General features: G+C 40.6%; 1 protein-coding gene across 3 annotated transcripts in view; it reads left to right on the top strand.

The window, feature by feature from the left end:
- The first annotated feature begins 436 nt into the window (after positions 1–436).
- Positions 437–26,160, top strand: part of MTUS1 (microtubule associated scaffold protein 1) — a 129,308-nt gene continuing 103,584 nt past the window's right edge. For 2 of the 3 annotated variants that reach the window (XM_031440244.2, XM_031440241.2), the window contains exon 1: positions 438–621. The gene's annotated coding sequence lies outside the window, so the exon portion shown is untranslated. Of the gene's footprint in view, positions 622–26,160 lie in introns of all 3 variants that reach the window. The other variant, XM_031440245.2, reaches the window with a different exon arrangement.

Here is a 26,160-nt window from a genome sequence, read left to right as displayed (position 1 = left end):
GCACGTGGCAACAGGTGCATAGCAGCCCGGAGCAAACGCCAGGGGCGTGGGGCGGGTCGGCACTTAGCCCGCGAGCGCGCGCAGCTTCGGGATCGGGATCCGCGCGCGCGAGGAGAGGGAGTCGCACGAACGGAGGGCGGCGGGAGCCTCGGGGGCTGGCGTCCCGAGGTACAGCGTCGCGCGTCTTTCAAGTTTCTCCGGGCGCAGCCCCCCGGCCGCCCCCTGGCCTTTGTCTCCCGCTGCGAGGCGCAGGCTGGGGCCGCCAGTCAGGGGCGGCGGCGGGCGAGGGGGGCAAAGGCGGCCCAGCTTTGCTATTTACAAGTTTCCTGAACTCCCCGCCCTGGCTCCACCCCCGGCGGCTCGAGAGGCGGGGAGCTGGGGTGCCCGGGACTCCGGGTTCCCGCCTGGCGGCCGGCTTGCGGGTGGGGTTGGGGTGGGGGACGAGCCATCACCCCAGGTGCGGGCGCTGCCGGGCTGGCATTGCTTGCACCCCGGGCCTCAGGGGTGGGCCTGGCGCTCCGCTGCCGAGGGTCCAAAGGGCGCCCGGGCTCGGAGCGCATGTCGGCCTGCTCTGCGTCTTGGCTCCCCAGAAAGATCCAGGTTGGCTTGGAGGCGCTGCGGGTAAGTGCGGAGTTGAGTCGATTGCCCCTGCCCAGCCTGTGTGCGGTGGGATCTTGGGTCAGGGTGGGGAGAGGACAGGGTGAACGCGACAGTCACACAGTGACTGGACTGTCTTTAAGGGAGGGGGCGGGTATTCTGGGACCTTGGGTGCCAAAGTTGGGGAAGAGATGGAGAGGCTGCGGAGGGTAGGTGTCACGTGGGGGCAGCGCAGCGCGTGCGGAAGGGACCGATGCGGTTCTCGTAGCTGTCACCTTGAAAGTGACCGAAGGGGTTTAGAGTCAGTTACGCAAACTGACAAACATGTAAACATGTACCCTCAGCCGGAAGCCGCCCACCGGACACTTGACCCGCCTGGGCCCAGCAGTCAGCCTTCCCGCTGGGCGGTTCGCCTGGGCCCATTCTCAGCATAAGCAGGCAGGGCTGAAAATATGGCATTAATGGGGTTGCTGCAATTCCCAAGGCCCTCTCGTCCGTGTCTTGTTACTTCCTGCGGTTCGCTGGTGCTTTTTCTAGCTCTTTAGAAAAATCCGCTCTCAACTAAAGTCACCTGATTGATTACTCTGTAGTAATTAGTGGACTTAGTGTGTTTACTTACCTTAAATAAATCTTCGTCTTCTTTCCCAGACGTATTTTCTACTAAGTTTTCGTTGTTGTTGATTTTGACTTGGACTAAATTACTTTGAAGTAGGAATGAAGAGATTAATTCTTCATTTAGGTTGTACGAAGTTTCACATGCTCTATTAACTACTATTTCTTTAAAGTAGTCGGTGTACTAGGAAAGGAAATCAGTGTGTTTTGTTTGTTTGAATAAAGTCTTAGGCAAAACAGGGGAGATGAAAGCGTTTTTGTTTTGCCAGGTGATAGGAATTCAATCACCTTCACACTAAATCTTCAGCCTTGGGCTGGAGGGTGGGGGTGGAGATGTTGAGAGTGGAGGGGAGGAGGAAGACAATCTAAGAGCAAGAGGAATTAAAAAAAAAATAGTCACTGCTTCCTGGGAACCTATGACCTCCTTAAGGAGTTGAGATACACTCTGATAACAGTGTGTGGTTAACCCTAAAAAGAACTGCACGGTTGGAATTGCAATTCTGTAGACAAACTTCTTTTTCAGGGATAATTAGGGCAGGAAATGATGGACAACTTAAACTGAAACAATGATGCCTTGTTTGTATAGTGCTTTACAATGTATAAAGAGCTTTTATTGATTTTTTTTTCTCAAGTACAATGTTCCATAAGGAAAGTTATGCAAAGAAATGATTAGAAGTACTTACTTACCCTTTAAAAAATGCTTAGGAGTGGAATTTTGTTTAAAATAATACAATTATTTAACTTGCACCAACTTTTCCACCTATTTTTTAAAATCAGCATTATGTGGAGCAAATAGTGCTGAGGAAGACCTGCATCTTTAACTTACATATCAATAATTCATAGGATTATAAAATTCCAGATTTCTTTCAGTATTTCTTGGAAATGAAACTGCAGTTATTAGACCTTAGCATTTAAAAAGCATGTCACTTAATAGCCTTGTTCTGTTGGCCTTGTTTGTTACGATTTCAAAGTAATGCATTCTTGCTGTATAAAAATTGGTAGAACCAGAAGAAGTGTATGAGTTAAATAACGCCACCATCCAAAGATATTCACAATGTTTTCTTTATACTTCTTAGTATGTTACAAATGGATTTATTTATTACAATTATGTAGTTTATATAAAACTGTATAACTGTAGTTGTATTGTTGCATGCTGATTTTTTTCCACTTAACATATGAAAAAGTTCCCATGTCATTATGGTTCTACATAATATTAGTGGCTATATAATATTACATTGTACAGATATAACAATTTATTTAGCCATTTCCTTATAGGTGAACTTTACATTTATTTCCAACTACTATTATTAAGTATATACTGATGCAACAAATATTCTTTATAAAACTTTATCTGCAGTGCATATTTCCTTAGGATGGAGTCCTCTGGAATACAGTTGATGGTTCAAAGATCTCTTGATAGAGATTGACCACTGCTTTCCAAAAAATGTTTTACCAAAGTTTGTTCCCACTCTGAGAATATCTGTATCACTGTAATTTTGTAAATAAGGGAAATCATCCTTAAAAGGGAAAATAATTCTTGTCAGTCATATAGGTGAGCAGCACTATCTCAGTATTTTAATTTCATTTCTTTGATAACAAGTGATGTTGAATATAAAAAATCTCTAGTTATTTTCCATTTTTTAATTCCCTTTTGATTGAATGTCGTGCTGAATTTTTCTCCTGGGATATTAGTATTTGTCTGTTAATTCATAAGAGCCTTCTATGGATTGATAGTAAAACTTTTGCCTGTCATAATGCAGATATTCCCCACCCCCCCCCATTTTGTCTTTGTCTTATAAAGACAAACACTTAGCACATGTTTATAATGGTTTTGACTTATAGAAGTTTTATACTTTAGCCAAATCTGTTGACTTTCTCAAAAACAAAAATTTTAACACTTCTGGGTCATAGCCTAAGAATTATATATGACAGTGGCACAAGATGACTTTTAAAGGAATTTCCTTCCAAAATTCAGAATTCTTTGCAAATCCATTATAAGAACCTCCATATCCTGGAACAGAGACTGTTGCAAAGCAGAGTGCATTGTTGTTGAGAGATAGTTGCACATGGTATGTAACATTAGGAACAATGTTCTTTGAAGTCAGAACAGAAAGTTTTAAATCTCAGACAGTGAGTCTTTCAGATCTGTTCTGTGATTATATAAACTAGGCTCACAATTTATGTGTCTTTAGTAGTTCATTTGTGCTATTGTTTTGTCACAATTCTTATATTCATTATTGTAGTTTCATACTGAATTGTTGATATGAGTCTTTTCCTGATGTCTGGTCAGATGTATATGCAGTTTAAAATTTTTCCCAAATTAATTTTCAACACTACTCATAGATAAAACTATTAAAGAAGGGAAAAAAAAGTCTTCCTGATTTCTCAGACTTGGGTTATCTTTCCACACTATGGAAACTTAAATAGACCCTGAGGATGTTTAAAGACCTCCCTAAAAGTGCTCTCCGTAGCAGCCTGGATGAGGAGTCCCTGCCTTTCACTCCCCATCTTTTAGAGCCTAAGAATACGCCTTGGGACCACATATGAGCCGTGAGGAGGAGCTTGGTACTTGCTGGGTGTGTTTGGAGGCACTTGGTAACAGGTCCAGACTCTCTGGAGGCAGGTGAGCCTATGAGAGGCGACCACCACCACTTCGCTGGCAGGTACTTTGGCAGCAGTGACTTGTGGCCTCCACAAGAGGCAGAGAGTGACCAAGAATGAGTGATCCTGCCCAGCAGGAAAAGAAGAATTGGATGTTTGGTGTGACCTTAGCCAGCCTAAAATGTCATTCAGAAAAGCCTACTTTGAGCACGGTTCTCTATACTTGGCTTGGGACAGCCCAGTATAACCAAGAACTGAGTTTTGCTGGCAACTTCTAAAAACTTATTTCTAAACAAATTTTGTAAAAGATTATCCTCATGGTAGTTTTTTTTTTTTTTTAATGACTACAATATTCTTTGAAATCAGCAGTTACTACTCTTTTATATGGATAGTTATTCATTATATAAATGAATGACTTTTTCTTGTTCACTTGGCTCAAGATGAAAAAGACTTTTCCATTTCAGGGCTGAAAGATTTGGGGGCTAATCTTTACTATGTAGATGGATACAATAAAACTTCATTTTCATATATACTATAAGCAAATTTGCCATTTGTTGACTCCCCTGGTGTCTTTTACACAACCAAGAGAAAAAAAGAGTTTGCTCAACAAATTTGGAGTGTAAATAAGATTGAACCTAGCAGTGTTTTGCTTAAGTAAATAGCTTTTAATCATTTAGGAGTACATATTTGCATATAAATCTTTGATTCCAAAACAACCTTATTTGTTCCATAAAACTAATAGATTTTCCTTAGCTTTCAATTTAAGCTCCATGTTGACGAGAAATAAAAATGTATTTACTTAAAGATAAGCTGTGTTTGAGTTTTGCTAATAGGCCCAGATCTAATTAATGAGTGTTTTTGTGTGCACATTACTTATATGAGTAAAAGTGGGAAAAAAAATAACAATCCTACCTTTATTTTTTATTGTGTGATTTGATTTTTTTAATGGAAGTATAGTAGATTTACAATGTTTCAGGTATACAATAAAGTGATTCAGTTACACGTGTGTGTGTATATATATATATACGTACACAGGTATAACCATCTTTAGTCTAACCTGAAAGTTTTATTTCATTGTGAAGTTGTAAAAATTATGTAAAGATAGTTTTAAAGTCAATTGAAGTTTCTTTTAAGGAAACCTATTTACCTTTTTTTAATGGGGTTGAATAGATTCTTTTTGGGCAGTGAAGGAAGATGAAGTGTGAGTCGTAATCTGGAAAGAGCAAAGTGGTTGTGAGGAAACCACTTCCAGGCAGTATAATTTTGCCTGAAGTTGTACTGATTCCACATTTCAGTAAGAGCTGTGTTGAGCAGAAGGGCAGGCCGGGCTAGCCTCCCACTGTGTGCACACAGCAAAAGGAAGAGTGGAGACTGGGAAGAAAACAGCTGGGAACAGATCCATCTTCTAGATAAAGTGCCATGGAAGGAGGGTTTAACACCATTCAGTTGCTTCATCATGCTTTTAAATACTTTAAAATATCTATAACATGTCAGTTTATCTTTAAGTTCAATACAAAGAAAAGATAGTCCTTAGTCTGAGGGCCAGTCATTCATGATTACCCTGATCCTCTGCAGTTAACTAAAACCTTTCAGGACATTTTGGGTCCAACATTGGCATTGTGGAAGGAGTCCCTCTGGGAGAGTGTCACATTTATCAAAAGAGTAGGAAGGAGAGGTGTAAAAATATATTCTTGTGTAAATAACATATAGCTTAGTTGATGTTTATGGCAATGTTCATGTTTGTTAGTTGGTGGCTTTTCTATGCTTTTTCTGCATTGGAAACTTGGTAATATTTAACTCAGGCATCACTTACATGGGTACCAGTTCTGAAGGAAAAGCCAGTATTTTCTCATCTTATTTCAGATAAGCAGGTCATATGATGTGCTTAGCAGTGTTCAGTGACAAATGAGAAATTCTCTTTTATGTTTATCTTGTAGATTGTTTTGATGGTTGGTAACAATTAATGATACCAAGTCAAAACTGCATGTCCTATTAAAACAGTTCCCTTGGCTAGCTTCGTGGATCAGAAATGGAAGCCAGTATAGATTCAAGCAGTCCAAGAGATGACATTCATTCATGGCTCACTCAGTTCCCCTACCTCTGTGTCATGTTTACTGAGTTGTATTTACCTGAATAACTACCAGTTAAATCTCCTTGTGCTATGAAGAGTCCGTTTTCTGTTATACATTTAAACGTCTACACAATAGTCATCTCATTCTTAGGCACATTGTAGAATTAAGCCATATTTGTACATTTCTACTAACCTAACTTAATAGTCTACAATTCAGATGAGGATTTTGGAAGTCTCGCTTGCTGGTGAGAGTAGAAGTGATTGGAGAAATGTGTTACAAAGGGTAACATTTTCTACTTACCAAGAGAAACACACTTGTATTGGCTCCTCCACCTAGACCCCGTATGTTGAACCAAGCCATTTATACAGGGTGTATAGTTAGGCTTATGTTTTTTTGTTAAATGGTAAATAAAAGGCATGTATAGCAAACACTCCTTGCTGTTGGGACCTTGTTTAATTTTTATCCACCTCATACCATATATTGAGCATTTCCTATGAGCCAAAAACTATGCAAGGTGGAAGGGCACAGTTAATGGGAAAAATTTCTCCCAGGTTCTCCAGGGAGTCAGCCAGAAAAGCCTTAACTGTTATGAAGAAAGTGTACAGTTTTGGAAATGTTAAGTGTTCAGGCTGCTAGAAATATTCTCCCAGGTCATTATCATGGTGCTACACATTGGGAATTCTGCCCACTACCTTCACCAAACTTTGCTAGACATAAAGCCTTCTTAACATTTTTGGTTCTTTCAAGTCTCCTGATCCTTAATCACTCTTACTTTTTTCCTTCTCAGCAAAGGAATTGAGAAGCAAGATACTTGGCACTGCAGTCTGTGGTTTCACTTGCTTTCTCTGGGTAATCTTTTAAATGACCTTTTCCCATATCTTTTTGTTACATCTTGTGAGCTTCTTAAGGATGGGGTCTAAACCTTACGATGCTGCTACTTTTGTACTTTTAATAATTGTTTGTACCAGGTGTAGTCTGGAATAAGTCATCCAGAGCTGTGATGGCAGGGGAGTTTGAAATTCCTTCTTCAGTTAGTCACGGCTACTGGAAGGTCTTTTAAGCCAGAGATGTTAATTTCCTTACTGCGTTTCCCCTTGTCCTCTTCTCGTGCTCCCTCCCCACCATCCATTGTGATGTACTAAGCAAGCAGCTCAGCCCGTGGCCTCGTGTCTGTCTGGAAGCTGGTGCTGTTAGGAGTTAGGTTAACAGAGCTGGAAGGTGTGAGGCTCCTTTGGAGTTAGAATTCTGTCTTGTTATAAAGTGCCATTCATCTGGTGTGCCCATGTGCAAGTACTTGTACAGAATTAATTCCACTTGTGATTTTTTTTTTTAATTATTACATTCTCCATTTGGGCAGACAGTCACAAGTCGACAATTTCTCATGAATAGAGACGGGCTGTTTCTTGTCTGGAGAAATATTTATTGACATTGTAAAGGGATTTAGATGACTTTTCAGTCGGGAATTGTTCTTTCTCTTATTACACTTAATAAGATTTGTTTCAGAGTAGTTTTGCATTTCTGTAGAACTTTTTGATGATTCACTCGGATTGCTGGTTATTGGATTTGATTAAATACCCTCAAGTATTGACTTTTTGTTTAATGCTTGAAACTTTCTGATGTTTCTTTATGGAGATATGCAATGACAGCTATGAAGAGGGATTTACTAATTTATTTTAATTCCAGTATAAGAAGAGTGTGTCTAGGGAGTGGAGAAATTCTGTATTTTTCTTTTTCTGAAAAAACTTTAAATGATTTTATATTGCAGATGTGACTATTATGTTAGAAAATGTTGTTTATATCTTCTGCTAAACATTTAAAATGTATATTCTTACAGGTACTCAATCAAATGAAAATTACTTTCTACTTATGCGGTATAAGTAGAAGCCTCCAAGGCAGGATATTGCTTTTTTTCCTCTCCTTCCTCCAACTTTTTTAAAAAATGAAAATAATAAAACAAATAGAAGTATTTCAACCTTGAGCTAGATTTTGTTTACCCTGAGGTCCATTATGAAACCTTGGGGGCATACTTAGCCGTAGAACTGGAGAAAATGTTACTGGTATCCAGAGCATTTGGTACAGAATGCAGTAGAGAGCACGTGGACTTTGAAGTTGGACCAAGCTGAGTTCGTGTCTGAGCTCTTCAGTGTTAGCTGCGAGGCTTTGGATAAGTTATGTCCTTGCCTTTGCAACCCAGTTGCCTCCTCAGGACAGTGGGGTCCTGTCTCCTGGAGGTATTCTGCCACAGTGCCAAAGTTATGCAAGGTATACGTAAATGCTAATCATCTTCCTTGTTTCTTGTTTTAAACCTCTTCTGATTCAGGGATAGGAAGTTTCATTAATTTTCTCCACTCAACTTCAGGAGTGTTGCTTGGATCCTCTGGTGCTTTGTCAGGAACCAAATTCCAGGTGCAGGATCCTGCTAACTTTCCCTCATCCTTAAAAGAATTGGTTTATACCAGTTGAGATTTATTCTTTGACTCCACTTTTGTCACCTCTTGGTTTTCTTGTGCATTTAGTTGAGTTGCTGATGTTTTGTTATATTTGAGCCATATTTTTTTTTAAATTAGATACTTCCTTCTTCACTGAAGTCAGTAAATTATGTTGCCAGTTCGTTGTCAGCACATTCTAAAAGCACTCAGAATTGAGTCATCACTTTGAACCAGTAAAGCACTTGTGGATTTTAAAGTATTGCCATTTTCTGTTCTAATTTTCAACCTGTAACTTAGTGCAACAACATTCATGTTTAAGAGTTTTGGTTTTAAAATGTTACCATTCATATATATATGTATATGTATATTATGATGATGATGATGATGATGGCAATTCTGAATTTTCATCTTTCAGACCAGGTGAAATAATAACACCATATGTGTCTGGAAACTACCTTGTAAGTATGACATTAAGGACATTTTCATTCAATGATCACATCAACCCTGTAGGGTGGACAGGGCAGGTCTCGTGAGAGTTCTATTTTATACATGAGGAAATTGAGGGCCAGAACTCTTTGGATAAATGTTTCATATTCTGATGAGTAAGTTAAGGTACCAGGAGTGGGACCCAGGTCTTCCCTCTTCGTCCATCCCCTACCCCAGATATGATGCTGTTGCTTGACTACTTCTAATGCCATAAGCAATAATAAATTACTGTTGGTAGGGATTTCTTCACAGTGGTGCTGAGACGGGATCAAAAGTATGCAGTAGTTTGGACATTTAAAATTTCAGATGACTTAGCTTAGAATTATGGTTTGTTGTTTTCCCATTTTCTAACCACAGAGCATAAAACAGAATGTTAAATCTTGTAAAGCATTGTGATTAGTAGCAAAACTGGAAAATTGACAGTTACAGATCATTACCATGGTATATTACATTTCTGTAAGAATTAATTGTTTTCAGACTGCTTTTTCAAAAAGAACCTAATAAGATGCCTTTGAACAATCATCTGAATCATTTGGTTGTACAATACATTGTAAAATGTACCCATTTTACAGATAGTAGTCCAAGGTCATGCATGTTGAATAAGGACTAATATTTGTTGTTCTGAAACATTTCCTGTGGAAATTTTGAATCCTGTTTCCTTATTTTAGGCTTCATGGAGGCAGGTAGTTCTTGGGCAGATGGACTTTATCCCAGGTAGAAATTTAACTTGGAGGTGAGGCCTCTTGTCAGTCACAACTGGGAAGAGAATGTTGCATAAAACCACAGTTACACCCTGGGTATCAGCAATGGTTTCTAGCCCTAAGGGTCAATGGTTCTTATTACCGAAGTGACTTCTAAGGAATATATGGTGTTAAGACTTAGAAAGTAGGCTTCTTTAAGGTGTGTGACTCTTCTTGGGCTGCCCCTATGAGTTAGATATGTACCTCCATGGGCCTTCTGTTAAGACATCCTTATTTGCTAGTGGAAAGCCTAACGTAGATAATCATTCTTAAGTAAAGGTTACAGGAAGTTGATGTTTAATGAAGGTTGGGAGATACACTGTGAGGTGCCAACTTGCATAACCACACATACATAGTAACATTTTTCATTTGGTCTTGGCATGATTCAAATGGAAAATTATTTCCTTTTAGCCGGATGGACTTTGGAGAGAGATGGCAAGTGTCTGAAAGATACTGAACAAGGAGCTGCTCATGGTCATTTTACACCTTCAGGAAAAGATTTTATTTTAGCTTTGAACTCTGCGCTGCGCACCTGGTCTATCACCATTTCCCTCAAAGAACCCCGGCTGCTTTTTGGATAATTTCTTTAAGTAGCTGTACATCATTTATAAACAAAAAGAATGCAGAGTTTTTATATCAGACCATTTCTTTAGCCCAATTGTACAAACTTGACAGTGGCCTTTGACAGGCATGGCGTGTAAATGGTGGTTTGGTTTTAGTTGTTTGCCTTCATGGAGACAGTCTTTTCGGTGTTGGCTCAGTGCCATCCTGGAACTTAGTCTCACTGTTGTGATTCTCTCTCTCTTTAACTGATTTTCATGAGAAGTCTTACTTTTTAATGGAATTCTGAAAATTATCTACAATGTGATATAATATCCACAGAAGCAAGAATTTAATTTTGTTCACTTCCCTTATCCAGAAAGACCTAGAAGAGTGCTTTATATTTAATTGCTCCAAAAAGTTGAAGAAATGCTGACTCAGACCAAGAGAATATTTTAGATTCTCGAGAGTCTATTGGTTTGGGTTGTAGGCTCCCAGTACATGGTCCTGACCTACTTTTCAAGGTGACTATTTAGGTCTGGGGCTATAGTGCCCTGTAGGGTCATGGCCAGACACTTACTCCTCTAGGACGGTCTAGGTAAATATACTCAGAAGGTAACAGTAAAATGTAAAAATCCAAGTAAGTAGAGCAGGTTTGATATCCATGAGATCAGACAAAAATGGTAATGGGTGTAGTCACCACGGACGTTTTCAGCTGGGTAGGAAGGTTTAGTTGGAAAGTGGATTACAGAACAAAAACCAGGAAAAACAGCTTTAGGTTCCAGCCTGAATTAATGGATGTGTTCTGGAATACATACTGCTGTTTATAGGCCACGTGATCTGCGGGAAAAAAATTTGAGATAAAATTAAGTACCATGAAATGCCTTTCGCCTAAGTGCACAGTTACGAGTTTTGACAAATATGCATCTGTGTAATAACATGTCCAGAAAAGTTCTCTCAATCATGTGAACAAGTTGCTAGCGTTGGTCAGCAGTAAAGTGAGGGTTATAATCATGCTCGTTTTACACGACAGTACTGCAATCGCAACTAACAGTTGTGTGTGAGCTAGAAACTTCCCCCAAATTTCATGTAAGTCTGAAAACAATCCTATGGGATGGAATGTTACTGTTATATATATGAGAAAAATGAGGCCAGGAATATTTTGGGCTGGCGCAAGGTGGGTAACCCAGTTCCCGAGTAAATGCGGGAGCTCCGTGAGTAATGCCTGCCCTCCGTGCCCGGGCAGCCATGGGTCTGTAGCTGTGTAGAGCCACCAGATGGTAGCTGATTTCGTTCCTGTGAAGAGGAGAGTTGAACTGGGTTAATGTCCATTGCAATTTATTAACTCTGTTTCTTGGATAAGGTACCGAATTTCTGGAAACATCAGGTTTAGCATCTAAAAGGGGAGGAAGGTGGCTGTCTTGGGACCTGTCTGTCCCCTAGGGAGGATGACAGTGAGTACACTTCGTGGGCTTTGAAGTGCTATGTGCTGATGTTGTCCGTGTCTGTGGAAGGGGTCACGGTGCGTTTCCCCATCCTGGCCCCGCGCACTGGCCGACTGGGCAGGCATTTGGGACCTGACAGCAGCCCCCGCCTTGTCAGTGTCTAGGTGCACTGAATACTGTGTTTACACAGTGTTTTGTCTCTAACACCTTTTTTTTTTTTTTAACATTTTTTAATCGAGTTATAGTCATTTTACAATGTTGTATCTCTAATGTCTTTTTGACATTCAGAAGCCTCAGATAGTTTTTTAGGTATTAGGTCAGTGTCGCTCCACGACACTTGTCAATTTTATTAGGAAAGAGTCTTTAAATAGAATTCTATTTCGATTTTCTTTCTGAAAAGTGGACCTTGATATGAAATGGGTTGCACTGTTTTGAGGTAGGTGAGTCCCTAAGTAATGCCAAGAGCTGTGGTGACGTGTGGTAGGCTGCGCTGAATTCTCCTCGCATGCTTCCTGTGTTCCCGAAGATGAGCCGTCCCCACTGTGTGTGGTTACGTTTGGTCAGTTCAAACGTCCTCTCCAGGGCTGTTCTCTCAGACTGTCTTCCTCCCTGCCCTGTGTACCACTTCTGGGATGGTTCCCGGGTCCTGGAGGAGCTTTGTAAGCATCATACCATCATAGCAGTGGGTGAGGGTGGTCTGGGCCAGGTGCTGCCTTCCAGAGCTTCTGCTGAGGCTGCTCATCACGGCTGGTCTTCAGGTGCCTCTGGCATGTGTATCCCAGGGGGCTGTTGTGTGTGCTGGCTTCTGTGGTCTGTTTCCGCTTCAGGGGAGGGGTCAAGCATACACTGACCCTTCCTCGATGTGTCCCTGGCCTTTCCTGATCCGTTGGCAGTCTCAGCACTTCCTTTTGCCTATGGCTTTCTCTCTGGTCCTCCTCCATCTTCCTAGAGAGTGGGAAACATTATGTGTGTGTGTGTGTGTGTATTCCTTTTCACATACTTTTTCATTATAGGCTACTATAATGTATTGAATATAGTTCCCTGTGCTATACAATAGGACCTTGTTGTTTATCTGTTTTATATATAATTGACTGACTTTCATAAACAAATGATTTTAAAGACTGTCACAGTCAGGCTGTCATTCAATTAGGAGCCAGATTTAGGCCATTTTCATGGAGCTAAAAACTTGGCATTAAGCACGTTAGCCTTAGAAATATAAAGCTATAGGAGCCCAATTTGTGGATTTCCAAGTTCTTCTATAGTACAACAATAATCATATTCAGTGTCTTTTTTTTTTTAATACACCATCTATTCCACCAAGTCTTTTGAGGAAAGAGTCTAAGATCCCACAGACTTCCTCTTCCTACACTCCTATCTGAGAAATACAAAAAATAGCCAGTTTTGGAGGAGTGAGGTTTTGTTCTGCTTACGAGGGTAAAGGAGAGGAGTTGGATGATTTCTTGCTGCCTGAGCTCCACGTTGTATTCCTTTGCCTTCCTGAAGCTGCAGAGTGGATGGAGGGGAGGTTACCTGGCTGAGATGTACTCGCCTTCCGGGGATGGGGGCTCCCAGTAAGCAGATGCTAATTGATACCACCAGGACCACTGAGTGAATTTTCTTTATTCCTTGAATCTGCAGCTCTGAGTCAAGCCAACTTGTCTTTTCAAATACTGGAGCCTACGTGATACTCAACATTTTCATGAGGTCTTCATTTAATGTTATCAGTAGAAGCCTGGAGAGCAAATATTTTTGACGCTGTAAACTTGTTGGTTCAGAAAACATTTGAACAGTTCTTTACAAAATCCAAGTTGGGGATGGATGAAAGAGGTCAGTTTTGATTTGGCGTGATGTCTTTGGAGGAAAGGTGTAAGACGAAATATGCAAGTTATTTTCCCCTGTATTTTTGATATGTGCTCTCCCTTGATATTTACTCAGTTGTTAAAACATTCAAATCTGGTTTGAGATTCTTATGCTACGTTTGAGTGGTGAGATGGAAAAACCAATCAAACATTTAACTTGAAATTCCTGTTACTATAGTTGTCTTTTATAGAGGTGTAGCAGTAGATGGTGCAGACTTTTGACATAGGATATATTTAGTGTTTCTGGTGGGCCTGTTCCAATTACAGAAGTTATAGTATAGTATGGTTATTTTTATAAATAGCACTAGGGGATATTTAACTTACTACACTGACTTGGTATGCTGTTCTTTTTTTGAAAGGTGACTAAAATTTTCTTTGAATTTTTTTTTTTTATGAATACTTACCTCTTTACAACACAAATCTGAAATCTCAAAGTTGCTGCTGGACATATTCCAGGAAAAAAAAATGTCATCCCAGAGTTGTTTAAAGTATCCTGGCACATGGGTTAAAATTCTCATAAAAGTAGGAAATGTTTCAAAAAAATTTTTTTAACCTGATGAAACCACGGGCACTGTGGGTTGCACCATGAAGGTTTTGACCCCCCTGTCCTTGAAGGGCATTCTGCTTCGCAGCCCTTGGCAGATTCTTGCTGTGTTAGCAGAGGAGTGTTGCTAATCCTTCTGAGACTTGCCTGGCTTCTGAAGGGTTTCTCTCTAAAGATTGCCTCATGATGATCCAGGGCCAAGTTTGCAATCAGAGAGGGGCCACTGACCTAAAAATAGTCTCAGTTTAGGAGGAGGGCCCAAATGGCTCATGGCCTCTGCGAGGCTGTCCGCTGCCAAAGGAGGCAGTCCTGTGAGGAAGCTGTGTCTGAAGGCAGGTGTGAACAGGGGAGGGGGCCTGAGGATTTTCTTCCCGGCTTATGGAGGGGAAGGTAACAATTTCAGTGATTGACTTTCTGAAAACCTTAGAAACAGTAAAAGTAAATATTGGAGATTATTCTTTTTATGAGGCTTGGTGGGATATACGTCTAGATGTTTCTAATGTGCAAGAAAATATTTTGTATTTACTGTGAGCCATGGTAGGTGTGAGGAATGGAAACAGTAACGGCCCTTGTTTACTATACTGCCTGGGAGCACAAAGGGAGGCGTTGTTCGAAAACTTGCCGACAACAGGTCATTCAAACAAAGCCCTGTACATTTTAAATGGATGCTTCTGGGAGCATTGTTTAACACACTTATTAATAACTCTTTGGATACATATGGTGCACATTTTATGTTGAAATTATGTGGGCTGGAAGAAACTTCAGGCTCAAAGTCAGACACAAAAGAATCTCTTCAGAAAGGTGGCTGTCTTCTGTTTGGGTATAACCTATTCAAAACTTAATGTTTATTTTAGGGACTTCTGGTTCTCTATTTATATTAGAAATTTTAAACAATCAGTGATCACAAGGCCAAAAGCGCTCTTTTCCCTCCCAGCCTTCAGGTGGTTGTGGAGGTCCAAGTGGCTGAGGGGTGGAGAGTATTTTGTTTGATCACATGCTCATTGATTGAGAAATGGGCAGTCATTTATTTTCAAGGATTCTTTCACTGCACCTCGGAGTTGACTGTTAAATTTAAGCACCATCGTCTGATTCGGAGGTGACGGCGAGAACACCCTTGCCTATGAAGATATTTCTTGTCACTTTTAGCACAAAGGCTAATTTGTTGCTAATTGTTGTTCTAGACCAGTAGGTCTGTTTTTGTCCTCCTAAGTGTGATGAGAGATCAGAGGGCTATGAGGGTTGTTGCATGAGCTCACTTACATTCAGAAGGGTCATTCTGGTTGCAATGTGGCGAATGTACGGTAAGGAGGCAAGAGGCTAATTGGCTCAATTAGTTCTTCAGCGGGGAGACAGTAGTGGCTGGGACCTGGATGAGAAACGGTTGCATTTGGGATGTGTTTTGAAGGTAGCCCCTATGTAGGAGCTGCTGGGTTGAGAGGGAAAGCGAGGAAGCAACAGGCTGACAGCTGGGTTGTGGGTGCCTCGTGGTGTCTTTCACGGAGAGTGAGGAGCACTGGGGCAAGAAGGAAGCTGGTGGGGTCTAGAAGCCCAGAGTTCTCTTCCAGGTGCAGGAGGTTTGAGGTACCTATTAGGTACATGCACATATGGGTGTTGAATTGACAGTTGGATATTAAAATATGGAGCTTTAGGGAAAGATCAGGGCTAGAGATATGCTTGTGGGAGTTGTTCTCAGAGTGTATTTATAATGAGACAACGAGTTAGGAAGAGAAGGGGTTAAGGGCTGAGCTCCGCCTTGCTCCCCACATTGGAGGCTGGTCAGGGAAGAATCCAGCAGAGGCATTTGCCAAGAAGCAGCCTGTGAGTTTCGGAGGATAAAGATAGTGCCTCTGAAGCCACATGAAGGAGGTGTCTCTTTTGAATCCAAATGCTAGGGAGAGAGAATCTGACCCCATTTGAGGTAGGCGTCTACACCAGGGCTAGTTCATATAGTGGAGCCACCCCAGGGAGTAAAAGGGGCTGTGGTCAGAGAAAGGGGGTGACTTGAGCCCACCCTTAAGGTTTTCCATTTTAAGTAAGGTTACATAAAGGGCATTTTTAGGACTGTTGAAATTACTGTCCAAAGAGAGCAATTACATTTACATCTTAAAAGAGGAGGGGTCCGTGGGGATGGTACACATATCTGTTTTTTATATTGTTTAGATATTAAAGATCATTATTTACCACTTCTTTGTTTTGCTCCATTACCTATGAGGGATATTTAATGAACAGCTGAGAAAATCTGACTTACAGTCAATGTTTATTGAATACTTGCTTTGTTTGTGTAAGCATGGTACCCCAGACTTCTTTAAAATACAATGAAATTTATTGGAAGTGCTTATTCTCAGAAACATGGAGTCAAGTTGAAATTATTTTAACCGCAGAGAAGGAGTGGCTTATCCCGTGGGCTTTGAGTGGGAGTACTCCACGTAGAGGTAGTTGCGTCTGCCTTTGTCTGGAAACAGTATTGACACTGGTGCTGGATGGTTGGGGGCCCCAGTAGGAACCTGAGCACCCGGATTTAAGTCTGAAAGGTCTGCCGAGAGGACTGTTCCTAAGTTTCATGACCAGTGTCGGGTTGTGTGTCTTGTGCTCACTGTGAGCTTTAGGCCCTGGCTGGAGTCCCCAAGGTTGGTCAGGCTGCTCACCTGGAGTCCACACCTGAGCTCTCCAGGGACCTGCCCAGTGTCTGTTGGCTGTGGGTCTGCATGTCTGTCCTGGTTGCCGCCGTCTGCATCTCGAACAACCTCATCTAAAAATCTTTGTCAGCAGCTGTGCCCTGGTTACTATCATAATTTTACCCTTCTCTGAAATCATGTATCTCTTTTATGACTAATGTGGCTAGAGTGAGAATTTAAATGAAGATTTTAACAACAGAGCTTGCAAACTAAGAGTATCTCTTTATAGGTACAAATGGCTACTTTCTCTGTGACTGTCAGGCTCAGAAGAACTACTGGGCAGCTGTGGGGGGCACAGTGGTTGGTGTGGTGGAGAGCGCTGTAGTGTAGACCCCTCCATTGTGGATTTAACGTTTCAGATTTGGCAGCCCGAAGGTCTAAGGTACGTGGTGTAGTACCTTTCTCCTATTCTGTAGCTTGGGAAAGTTGAGATAGCAATGAACTTAAGCTGTTAGCTCTGGTTCTTCTAGTTTGTGGTGTTGTCCTTTTTTTTTTTTTTTTAATTAATATGGTAAAATGTACATAACACAATTTACCATTTTAACCATTTTAAAATATATGATTCAGTGACATTTTAGGGACATTCACAATGTTGTGTAACCATCACCACTGTCTAGTTCCAGAATTCTTCATCATCCCAAACAGAAACTTTGAAATCATTAAGGAATAATTTCCCATTCAGTGTTCTCACCAGCTCCTGGTAACCTCTATTCTACCTTCTGTCCCTGAATTTGCCTATTCTAGGTACCTCATGTAAGAGGAATCATACCAGATTTGTCCTTTTGTGTCTGGTTTATTTCATTTAGCATGTGTTCAAGGTCTCTTTATAGCATTAATTAGTATTAAAATATTACTTCTTTTTATGGCCAAATAATATTCCATTGTTTTTATCTGTCACATTTAGTGTGTCCAGTCATCTGTCGATGGAACCTTGGGTGCTTCCACCTTTCAGTTACTGTGGATAATACTGATGTGAACATGGGCGTACAGATATCTGTTAGAGTCCCTGATATTCCTCTTGATTATATACCTAGGAGTGGAATGCAAGGTTGTATGGTGATTCTGTGTTTAACTTTTTGAAGAACCACCGAACTGTTTTCCACAGCTGCTGCACCATCTTACATCCCCCTCAGCAATGCAAGAGGGTTCCAGTTTCTTCGCATCCTTGCCAACATTTTGACAGTGGCCACACTAATGCATGAGATATGATATCTCATAGTTTTGACTTGCATTTCCCAGAAGATTGATAATGTTAAACATCCTTTCATTGGCCATTTGCATATCTTCTTTGGAGAAATGCCTCTTCCAAGTCCTTTGCTCATATGGGGTTACCTTTTGAGTTAAGTTTTCTGCTCCTTAGCTTTGTTTCACGGTCCTGTATTTTAGCTCTCTTGCATGTATGTATGTATTCTTAAGAAGGTTGGATTGAAAGTGGGGGGGAAGCTTTTCTCTGTTTTGGTGGACGATGTTGAAATATTACAGGTTTTATCTCTTGAAGTAGAAATTTGCTCTTAGGATCTTCAAGTTGGCTCTTGTACACACACAGCACGAGGGCCACTCCACCTGCCTGACTGAAGCGAGGAAGGCCTGAGGCCTTTTCCCCTACTTAGGATTGTAAAGGGAGGGGGCAGGATGGAGAATGAGATTCCCTCTGTCCTTTTGTTTATGTTTTAGAAAGGGAGAAAACTTTCTCCATTTTTTGTTTCCTCCAGCCCCAACTCTCTTCTCAGGCCTGAGACTGAAGGTGGTAGCCAGAGTCAAGTAGAGAAAGTAACTTCTTTGATTCTGTCTACTGACTCGGAATGCGTTTTTTCCCGTTGAAGCAATACCCTAACGTGTGTTCAGCTTCTTGGTCTTCATACTTAAGTTAAGGGCTAAGTAGATCTTTCTGAACTATTAGTACCTACATTGTAAGCTAAATGGGTATCAGTTTGGGGGCCAGCCTAGGAACTTAGCCGTCATTAATAGCATCACTCTAGGAAAATTAGCTTTGAGTTAAAACGAATTTCCAAATGAACTGGAAAAAATAAGCTGCTTATAGTTTGAGAACTGCCTGTTCCAGCAGAGTAGCTGAAGGTTGTGTGATGAGGTGAGTGGAGCTGAAGGAGGGGTGTGTGCGCAGGGACACAGGGTAAGAGCACTGGCTCTGGAATGAGCAGGTGTGCGTCTGAGTCCCACTTACCTGTTGTGTGCTTTGAGCCCGAGTTCCCGCTTTGGAAATGCTAGCTGCTGATACAGGCATGCTTAGGTGTGATGTCTGTGTGCCAGTTGTCAAATACAGAGGTGCTGAGAGAGACGTGAGACAGTTCTTCCTGGGAAGTCCCTGCCCTGCTGGGTTTCAGTGCTCCATCCAAGTGCACCTTCTTACCCTGAGTCTGCGCACAAAGGCCACTGTTGCAGACCTGGGCTTTCTGAGTAGCTTCCAGCAATCCCAGAGCACCTGAGGCTGTCTCTGCTGACTGTGTGCCTGGCTCGGCTCTTGCAGACTCTTCCCTACTGTTGCATTTGGGTTCAGTGACCTGAGGCATCACAAAATGTTTTAAAAGTTTGGGTTCAGAGACATTAATTTCCAGTAATGTTTAATTCATTATTTTTTCCCCTTGGGATCTGATTTCTAGTCTTCCTGTATAAAATACGAGGAGGAATAAATTTCCCTCTACCCTTCTGGGTTCTTCTGGCTGGCCTGAGAATTAAATTGAGACGAGACAGGTTCACAGGAGAAAATCACACAGAAGTTTATAACATGGATATGTCTGAGAGACCCAGCAATCTCAGTAACTCACCCAAATGGCTGAAACCCTCGCTGTAAACACCTGCTTCAGCTGAAGACAAAAGAAGGTATTGGGGAGAATGGTTTGGAACCTCAGAGGGGAGGAAGGCAATTGACATGGAGGTAGAAAAGCAAACGTTTGGTAGTTTGGTAAATAAATGTTTGCTGGGCACAGATAATGGGACATAGAGAGGAATTTTAACAAACAGACTTTGCTGTGTTCTTTCCCATCTGCACACGTAGTTCATACTAGGTTATCCATGCTGATGCTCCCTTCCTGCAACAGGTCCGCTATCTCTGTTCCTTTAGGCAGTTGGGGGGAAGGTCACAGTTTCTTCCTGAGGTTTTGATTCTTTTGGGTTTTGATTGTTTTCAGCTTGAAATAATCTGCATGCCAAAAAGACATTTGGGGCTGGCCAATTTTGTTCCCCTATAACTGTATACCTTTATTTCTCTTAGAGCCTTACTGGTGTCTCAGGGAACAAAAAGAATTTTTTTCAGCCTAAGTTATCTTTTCAAATCAAGTCGGGGAAAGGAGGGAAAAGTTATGTGTGCGTGTTTGTTGCACACGCTCGCAAACTGGTAGGATAGGATAATTCAGTTCATAGTGGGTAGTTTCTCTTTCTTAGGAACATATCTTTGGAGGTTTAATCTTTTTGATTTTCTTACATGGATTAAATAGTCTTCATGAGGTTCCTAAGCCACTACTTTTTCATAGATTTATGTCCATTTCGTTTCTCCCTACCTCTTGTCCCTCTGTTTCCTGGTGATGCCTCACAGGTGGCTGTGCAGTTTCAGAACCTGGAAGAACTACTCTGGTTATTCAGTAAATAACGATGTGAAATGTTTTAACTTTGTCCTGGATCTTCTTTATCATTGAGTCATACTGGATTAGAAAAGAGGTGAACATATGGTATTTGGTTTTGGCCTAGTTTCTCTTTGTAGAAAAATTTAATCTGCTTCTGAGACCAGTACTGAATGTACTGGTTTTCTTATCTTAATTGGCATCAGCAATTGTAGCCAAAAGTACTTCCTTGGTATGACATCAGTACAGGCGGAACTGGCCTCTTCTACTAGGAAGCAGGACCAGATCATTCTGTTTTAGCAGGTGTGCAGGACAGTTGTAATTAGGAGTCCCTTTGCTTACCTCCTCTTTGGTGTAGTCGGTGGGAGCTTGAGAACAATAGGGATTCAGGTTTGGATGATACACGTGAAATACTTACTCTTGCTTTCACCCATAGCTTTGGGATACAGACGATTCACTCAATACGTTACACTGGTGTAGAACATCTTTTAAGTATTTTTTACAAAATGTTTTATTCTTTAGTCTTGTGTCTAGTTTCTGCAGGCTTTTTTCTTTTTTTAAAAAAAAGTATATTTGATGTTCTTAACACAGGATTCGTTTGTGGTACTTGTGCCATTTCACCTAAGGTGGTTAAATAGTGTTAAAGAGGATAACAGTCTAGGATAGGGTTTTATCCTAAATGCACCATTAAATTTTGCTCCCCCGGCCCCACGCTTTTTTGAGGCAAGATGGTGGTGAGCCAAAGGCACTGGAGATAAGAGTTTCTAATCTTGGTTCTGCTTCTAAATAGTTGTATGAACTTGGAAGTCGTCAGGGCTGCTACACTGCGTGATTCTCAGCGCACCATTACCACCATCTTGAATATAACTGGTACCCCCAGGGTTTCTTTTTCACAGAATGTGGTGTGAGTGGTGACTCCTAAAGTTACACAATACAGGCTCTGCTAGGAGTCATAACTTACTCTCTCTAGACCGCAGTTTTCTTACATGTAGAAGAAGTAGGTTGGATTCACTGAACTCAGACACTTTAAGCAATGAAAGATGAGCTGATCACTAGTGTTAGTCAACCCCTCTTCCATGAATGGGCTCCATTTGCAGGAGAATAGTAAAATTATCTTTGTTAATAAGAGTAGTGTTTTGTCTTCACATGTAGACTGCCTGCTGCAAGACTTCTTGGAATGTATTTCAGGTGACTGAGTTGGACAATCTGTTGTTGGAATTTGAATGACGTTTATTTAGGGACTACATTGACTATTTTATAAAGTACAGATGTTCCTTGACTCAGTGGCTGTTTGACGATGGTGCAAAAATACTATGCATTTATTAGAAACTATATTTCAAATTTTGAGCTTTTTTCCCCTGGGCTAGTGAAGGGCGGTACAGGCCTTTCTCATGAGGCCGGGCAGCAGCCATGGCGGCTCCCCATCAGCCACAATCAAGGGGGAACAACCGATATGCTTGCAGCCTTTCTGTACCCAGACAACTGTTCTGTTGTTCACTTTCACTACAGTTTTTGGTCATTTACATGGGATCTTACTTTGTGTTAGACATTTTTACCCAATTATAGACTAATGGAAGTGTTTTTAGCACATTTAATGTAGTCTAAGCGAAACTTTGATGTTCAGTAGGTTAGGTGTATAAAAAACTTTTTGAACTCAATGCTACTTCCAGTTTACGATGGATCTATCAAGACGTAACCCTGTAAGTTGAGGAAGATCTGTGGCATCTTCGATGATACTAGTTATTCATGTCACGAAGAGCAGGTACGCTGGTCCAAGATTCTGAATAAATGACTTCCAGATCTTTTAATTTCAGTTTATATGAAAGAAGTGTTGATCAAAAAAGTACAATCCATCAAGAAGGTGTTTTATTCTGATGGAGCATAAATATACCTTTAATATTTTGGTATTGAAATAAAATCCCAAAAGTAATTCTAAGTATAAATATTTAAACAATAAAATAAATGTGTAAAGCAAATTTATAACGTGAAGGTCTCTCCACCACAACCCACACTTCTGCCATCCCTTCCTGAGGGGATGGTGATGAACTATTGTAATGGTATAGTACTTAGCTTTCTAGAACTTTCCCTGACACAGATATGATTAAGTTGAGAATTTCTGAGCACTCAACTTCCTACATTTAAAGGATGTGAAACACCTAAGAATTTATTAGTATAGGAAATGAGAAATAAAAGTAGATAGAATAATAAAGATTATACCTTAAGTCTGAGTTTTCCTAGATGTAGATGCTTGCTTAACATCTTTGCTTCAGGTTTTTTTTGTTTTGTTTTCCTTTTTTGTTATCTAAGTCACTGGGGTATTCTGGTTCCTTTAATCCAGGAGCAGTCACCCAGCAACAGTGAATGCTGATTTAATCTGACAAGCAAAAGTCCCTCCTGTTTTCAGAGAAGGTCTGGATAGACCATATCATAAGTTACTTACTTTACAGAACATTTCATTTTTGTTTTGAGTTTTACTGTTAAGTGAGGTACAGTGTAACGAAGACACATCTGCGTGCAAGTTTTCCACCTCGAAGACTTAGAAAAGTCTGTGATGTTTTGTTGGCAGAGATTCCAAGGGAAATTCTTTGGTTTGGGAAAAAAAAATAAAGTCATGACGCTCAGCTGTATTACTGCTGCAAGGCTGAGCTGGTCTTTGAATAACTGTGGTCTCTTAAGAGGATTCATTGTACAGTCTGGTGTTCGGATTTCTTTTAGTTTAGTTGAAGTTTCTGCATTGCTGTATGAAAAAAACAATCCCTAAGGTACAACCAGGAGCAGGTTTTTGTTTTTTGGGGTTTTTTTTTGACAAATAACTTGAATAAGACATCGCTTGCTTATATTGATAGCTGTTGATTTTGATTTCTGAGAAATGTAGGTAAGTTACTTCGACATAGTCAATTTGGGGCATTTAAGTTAAGCAAAAATGCTAGCGTTAATTACGTTTCAAAGGGAATACTTTTTTTTTAAATTCCTTTGAAGTCATATATACTTTTCATCTCCTTACATTTTGTGGTATTTGGTCTTGAAATACTCCTATTTCAGGATAAATTCTCAAATGTGTGAAACACAAAGATTATGCATTATGAACAAATGTGAATATACTCTGACCACTTTTTAGAAAGAAAAAGAGTTTAGTGTGGTGCTGTGTTTTGCTTTTAAGTTGTTAAATACAAAACCTCTGACTAGACAACATGTGAAATTTATATATATTGTCACAACTGACGATGGTCACTTTATGGTTACATGTACAATAGCATAGAGTGTGGTAGGAAATGATTCCATATATGCTTGAGTTACCCTATCATCTCAAGTGCCTAGATCCTTGGTTATTTGGTCAACTTTGCATTGTGATTCTGGTTGTAGCATCAGGAGGGTGTGTGTGTGTGTGTGTGTGAGTGTGAGTGAACAGAGTTAGTGAATGAGGCAGAGCGGGAGGGAGGGGTGGAAGAAGCCTAGAACTACTGGCATGTTTATGATCTAAAATGCTCTAAGCATGTTTAACCTGGCAATTTGACTTTCACGCTGTCTTAGTAACAAGGTAGGCGGACAGCAGGAGCACAACTTTGTTGTTTATGCTGTTTTGTGATACGTGTAAAGAGTATAGGATGTCCTGAAACACAGTTACTTGTAAAAGGAAAGTGTTAAAAACATTTCACTTGGTAGAATTCCTGCCTAAGCTTTCAGGAATGCGGTTTAAGAGCTTGTGAGTGTGTGGGGTCTTCCACATGCTGGTTTTGAGGCTTTTGGAAATTCTTAAGTCAGAAAATCTTGGAGTAAAAGTGTATTTTTTGGAATAAAGTCCAAAGGTCAGAATTCTTGAACCTCAGTAGGTCATTAATGGGCTTTGTGTTGAATCTTCTAGCAGATTCCCCTTCAGTGGTGCCGTCCTTGTCCCAGTCAGCCAGAGCCTCAATTTCTCTGCTCCCCTGAAAGGCTTTTAATTGCAAGTGTGAATTATCTAAAAATGACTGACTTGCGTTGGTCCCTCCGTATCTGAGGCGACTAGTTCCAGGACCCCTGTAGATACCAAAATCTGTGGATGCTCAAATTACTTATATAAAATGGTGTAGTATTTGGATATAACCTATGCACATCCTCCCATATACTTTAAATCATCTCTAGATTATGTATAATACGGGGGGTGGGTATAGCTCAGTGGTAGAGCACATGCTTAGCATGCAGGAGGTCCTGGGTTCAATCCCTAGTACCTCCATTAAAGAAATAATAATTTAAAAAAAACCCTAGATTATGTATAATACCTAATACAGAGTAAGTGGTATGTAAATAGTTGTAAATAGAATGTTAATGCTATGTAAAAAGTTGCTGCTGTGCAACACATTCAAGTTTTGCTTTTTTGAAACTTTCTGGAATTTATTTCCTCCAATGGTTTTTATCTACTGTTGATTGCATCCATGGATTTAGAACTCATGAATAGAAAAGGCCAACTGTATTGTATTAGTAACGGAATGATTTTTTAACTGTCACTTCTCATTAAGATGTGACCATAGGTTTAAAATTATTTAACTATGAGGTTTAAAGGGAGTATCTGTTAATTATTTAATCTTTATTTATGAGTGCAAAAAATGGTTATTTTCCTTTGGACGCTCCTTTTATTTTTGCTGTGTGTTTTATACCAGCTTTGAGTACTTTGGTTGCCATCTGTCCAGTGCTACTCCCTGTTACCTGCTGATGGTCTTATAACTGGGGGGTTTTTTGTAAGGTCCTTTTAGGACACTTGGAAATACTTGATTATTCCTATAAATGTACTCCAGTGAAATGTAGAGTCTTAGAGATATCTTAAATACAAACATCACACGGTTTTGGGCATGGGTTGGGGAAGAGGGTGATATGTTTTTGTTGAGCTCATTTTGTTTTATCATGGCGTAAACAAAGTTGCTCTGATAGTGTTTATTGTTGAGTAGTTTTTTCACTTAAAAACTCTAAAAGTTGGGATATTTTATGAAGAAGTGAATTCCTTTTCTTTGGTGGTTAAACAATATGTCTCTGTGCTTAATATGTGATTCATTTTAACCTAGATCTCTTATTCATTTTTTGAATCTCCCTTTTCTTTGTTGCTTGGAATGGTTAAAAAACCTTTTAGCACTTAGTATGCCCAGAATTCGTATCCTAAACTCACGTATTAGTTTGAAGAAAAAGAATATTTTAAAACTCCTACTTAGTATGTAATTATTTGTGCAGATTTTCTATCCTATTGGCTGTAGCTTCCATCTTAAAATATGAATATAAATGAAGTAGTCTTTTAAAATAATGTTTATTTCAATGGTCATGCATTGGGCAGTTACTATGTGCCAAGCTTTCTGCAGAAAACACAGAGGTGAACCTTTTAAAGCTCCATCTGGCTTTTCGTCTCCTTTCCATCTCAACACTGTTGTGTTAGTTCAGATCCATCCGAATAATTTCCTGCCGTCGGTCTTTCCTCACTGGGACGTCTTCCACCCTTCAGCTAAGCCAAAGTGTTAGCATCCATCTTGACAGCTTTGGCAGACTCCCGCAGTTCCCAGAATAGAATCCAGACTCTGGAGCGAACCCGACGGCTGCCCTTTACCCTCCCTCGGCCACTCTGAGCTTCTTACCCTTCCAGCACCTCCCAGTCATCCCAGCCCCTTCACACTTCAGAGCTAGTGGGGTCCCTTCTGGCTGCATTGCCTCTCTTTCCATTTCTGCATGAAATTTCCCCTGACTTCCCCAGGCAGGCGAATCTCTCTGTTGTGGGCTGTTCATTACCTCTGTTGTACACCCATCTTTCCTCTGGTAAGGCACTCTGGACAGAGTGTGTCTAGACAGGGGTAGTAGGAACTGCCTAGCACGTGGTGCCATTCTCTGGAGGGCTGGAGATTTAGTTGATTATAGTCTAAGAGGATTTAAATGTTGGATTAGTGTTAAGATTACATAGATCACTTCTGAGGTTTCTTGTAACCCTGAGAGTCAGTGACTTTGAAGTCCTGAGCTTTGCCTTGATAAATT

Source organism: Camelus dromedarius, chromosome 22 (genome assembly GCF_036321535.1).
Source record: "Camelus dromedarius isolate mCamDro1 chromosome 22, mCamDro1.pat, whole genome shotgun sequence".
NCBI lineage: Eukaryota > Metazoa > Chordata > Mammalia > Artiodactyla > Camelidae > Camelus > Camelus dromedarius.
Note: the sequence above shows the minus strand (reverse complement) of the source record. Positions and strands in the feature narration are given on the sequence as shown.